Source organism: Triticum dicoccoides, chromosome 1A (genome assembly GCF_002162155.2).
Source record: "Triticum dicoccoides isolate Atlit2015 ecotype Zavitan chromosome 1A, WEW_v2.0, whole genome shotgun sequence".
NCBI classification, from domain to species: domain Eukaryota; kingdom Viridiplantae; phylum Streptophyta; class Magnoliopsida; order Poales; family Poaceae; genus Triticum; species Triticum dicoccoides.
The window spans coordinates 17,516,826-17,521,191 of NC_041380.1; positions in this window are offsets into that span (position 1 = coordinate 17,516,826).

Below are 4,366 nucleotides of genomic sequence, written 5' to 3' on the forward strand. Positions count from 1 at the left end.
CGCGTTCCTCCTCCCACCCTCGCCTCGTCTCATCGCCGCTCGAGGGGTGTCGGTGAAGGCCGCACGCGCCCCGAGGAAGGTGGCGGCGGGGCGCATCTGCTGTTTCCCGGCCGTTTTCGTCGCCAGAGGAGGGCGTCGCGGCGTGCTAGATCTGGCCATGCGGTGGCGGGCGGCGGCGGTTGCTTCCCCCTCGGCGCGGAGGTGGTGGCTCATGGCGTCGGCCGTGGCGCAAGGTGGAGCTGGGTTGCGGCTGTTGGCCTGCGGCTGCGTGGCGAAGGTGCAGGTCCGATCTGGGCCAGCGCGTGGGGGGTCGCAGCGCGGCTCTTGCCGGCGGCCGTGCTTGCGTGCGGCACCTTCCGGCTACTTGGCATTGCATCCCCTCGCATGGTGGTCGTGGGGAGTCTCCTGACTCTCTGTTGGCGGCTTCCCCGGGTGGCCAGATCTGGGCCGTGCGGGTCCACGGCCGGCGAGGGTGGTGGTGGTGTGGCCGCGGTTGTCCCGGCTGGTGGTGGCGGTGTTGTGGTGTTTGGCGCTGTGGCGGTGCAGACCTGCAGCTGTGCTAGATTTCTCGGCAATCGGCCACAGTGATATTGACTCCGGGGGAAATCCCTAGCTAGTCCAGGTGTTCCTGGTTCGGATGATGGCGGTGTAACATGCGTCGTGTCCCTTTGTGAAGGCATCATCTTGGAGTTGTGCTGGGGTTGATGAGATTAATGGTCGCTTGATGTAGGAATGCGGGGAGTGATGGAGTGGGGTGGTGGTGCTCCGTCTGCGTGATCTTGGCTCGGCCATGCATGGGAGTGGGTCTGAATTTTCATCCGAAGCCAGGTCAGCGGGGGCGTTATCCTCCTCTCTGGATCACCCCGTTCCCATATGGCACCCCTTCTCCACTGGGTGTTGTTGGGTGGCGGCCAGACGGCCAACGTTCAAGGCTCTTCTCCTTGATTGGTCCGATGAAGGTGTAAGTTGAGGTCCTCCTCCTTGCAGGTTGTGCTGATGATATTTGGAATGGCGGTTGGGGGTGATGGTGCATCCAGCTTCGGATCGTCGAAAGGCCTTCTTCTGTGCCCTTTCCTCGGTGGGTCTTCCGGAGGTTCGGCTGGATATGTGCGTGTGTGTGTGTGTGCGCGCGCGCGTGTGTGTGTGTGTGTTTTTTCGGTTGTATCTCCTCTTGTATCCCCCCGTGTATTCTGGTTCGCTTGAACCTATCTTGTATGGAGCTGCGAGGCTTCTAGGCAAATTCGATGAATATATTCAGGTGGTTGAGGGGCCTCCCCTCCTCCCCCGGTGAAAATTCAAAAAAAAAAATCTCCTTGTTACAAAATCACCTCTCTTTGCGATGAATGTTTTAAAGTTGATCTTTTTTTTCTCTTGATTATACTAGGAAGTGATGGATCCGCTCCTTACTCGCCTGTTTTTTCTCTTTTTGGAAAATCCTCAACTGCGGCCTTTCTCGCGTGGCTAGCAATTGGGTTGGGATGATAGTCTGAGTTAAATAGCGGCCTCCATCTTCTCCTCTGGAGCAGCGGCCCTTTGGAACATTTGACCCATGAAAGATAAATATGGTGGAGGACAAAACAAAGAGTAGATTTGTTGGCCGGGACCTTCAAAACAGCCTGAAAACAAAAGGCTAGAAACGCTCAGGTCGTGATAGGGCTGATTTCGTCCAGTTTCATCGTCCTAAATAAGATATAACATAGATAACCATGTTAATTTAATATTTCTGTTCGCGGACATGGTAGAATCATTTCTTATCACGGGTTTGCTTTTCTAAGCATCTTATATCTTATCCTCTATTCTTAAATAGTTGCAACCCACTATCTATTTTTCCTCTTCATGCAACTATGTCACATTTAGTGCACTAATCTCTTCATGCAACCATGCCAACTCACCAATCATGCATGAGTTTGTTTCACCAATTTTTGTGTGCAACATAGACTGTCATGTTACAAAATTTTTGTAGCATAGCATACATATATTTGTACGTTGGACGCTTGGAGCAAATATCTTTAGGTCATGTTACACACTTTTGTTAAAAATGGCACCCCCTTTGACTTCGATCCAATGGGTTTCTCCATTTATATAACATTATGTGATGTGCTTCATATACTTTATTGTTTTCAAAATATATCCCGAGGGCTTTTTTTTTGCAATTGTTTAGGCTTTCAACATATATTTTATCGAGGTTTCCGCATCAACGCGCGGGACATCATCTCGTATCTACTAATTGGATGCATCATACAAAGCTCCACGTTAATTCCGGAGGTTAGAAAGTTTCATCCATAAGATTAAGAGTTAATACATGTTTTAGTACATAAACTTGTGGTGGTGGGAACAGTTTCATACAAAAACTAAAAACCCTCAAAAAAGTAGTACATGAACTCTACTGCCGTAACAAACGCATACAAATCTGTCCGAACTAGTCCGCGTGGAGTGCCACGTCAACAACCTGCATTTATCTAGAAACCCCCCGGACTTGTCGCAAAATTCAGTCTTTCGTCCTCACTCGCGCCAGGCTGAATAGAGTTAAACAAAAACACCCTCGACGGTTCAGATATACAGCCGACGCCCTCGTAACCCCTCCCCAAACCCCTCCCCTGTCTCGTCCTCGACGGCGACCCAGGGTGACACCGTCTTGGGCGTGGCGGCGCCGGCAATCGATGGAGCCGCGGCTTCGCGAACCAGGGGAGTTCCCTCCCGAGTACAGTATGTACCGAATCCCTTCCTCTATACCGCAATTGGGAACCTAATTGGCCTGGGTTTGGTTAGGTTTAGGTGGCCCAGATGATCAATCCATGTTCGTCATATTTAGTGCTGAACAGTAGGTGTTTCCTGTGTGGATTGGTATGAGTTTCCTGTGCGGATTGATGGTAGACTAGGTTTTTGGGGATCGAGGCTGCAATCAGGAACCTAATCGGTGTGGGTTTGATTCTGTAGTTGATGTGCTGCTGTTGTAGTTTGTCTGGTGCTGTTGATGGGGATTAAAGAGGTGAATTTAGCATTCAGATGCCGTTGAAGATACCAATATGGAAGTGTAGTTTGTCTACTACTATTGATAGGAATCCATGCCTCTGTACTGCTGTTTGTAGCATTGTAATGCTGTCCATGTGTTGAGTCCATGTCTGCTGATGAAAACTTCAGTTTTTAACTGCACATGTCTACTGCAATTTCAGATCAAAAGAGTGTGTACTGCAATTTCAGTTCCAGTTTAAAAGAGTGGGCAGAAAACTGAACTTAATATCACTGCAAAATGAAGTGTGTACTGCAATTCCAGTTTAAAAGAGTGGATTTTAATTTATGGAAGCGTGCATTTGTCAGAAAGAGTGCATTTTTAACAAGTGTTCATTTCTACTGCATTTTTAAATTACTAATATGTTCGGGTGCACATATCTTCAGTTACAAATATGTTAGTACATTTACTGCCATGTCTCTCTTCATTTAGAGTTATCTTCACTGCCTATGTCCATTTTCACTTATATATTTCTCCAGTTACAGTTTTATTCAGTGCATATGTCCACTTATGTGTTGAATTGCATACATAAGTAATTCAGTTGCTGAGTTTTGAAATGTTCCGCTTTGTGCAGTGACAAATGGAGAAGACACTCAGTTGTTTTCAGTTGAGTTTGAGCACAATGGGATATTCATAGGTCAGGGTACAACTACAAACAGATCATATACAAATATTGGATGTACACATGATGCTTTCGACTACTGCCATGTTGATAAATGGTCATTGGGCATGGTGAAGTACTGTTTGTCCAGGTTGGATTATGATCCCACTGATCCATTGGTCAAAGTGTATTGGGTTTTGCCAGGGAAAGATATTATGGATGGCCTTGTCTGTGTGGATACTGAGGAAGCAATTGCTGCTATGGTCACTGCAAGCAAAGAAGATAAAACATTGGATGTAATAGTGGACGAGGAAAACAAAATAAGGACTTTGTATGGCGACGATGTCATACTCAATAGATGCCCAACACTACCTAGAAAATTGCCAAGGTCTGGTCAGTTTGGAGAAGGGACTTCTGGTTCATATGCAGAGGAGGCGAGGGAAGAGGAGGAAACAGGGGAGGAGGAGGAAGCAGGGGAAGCAGAAGATGCACAGACCGACTCGGACTTTTATGAGAGTGACTTTGACTGCGAAGATGGGGATGATGATCTGTTTGCTGAGAATGTGGATCCAGAGTTGAATGACAATAATGAGAAGCAAGCTGAAATATTTGACGAAGAGGGCCCATTAGATGACGATGACCTCAATCTGTCCAAGGAAGAGCTTGAGAAGCTTAATTACAGATTTAGAGTATTCAATCCAGAGCTGGATAGCAACAACCCAATGTTCAGGGTTGGCTTGGTATTTGGAGAAATG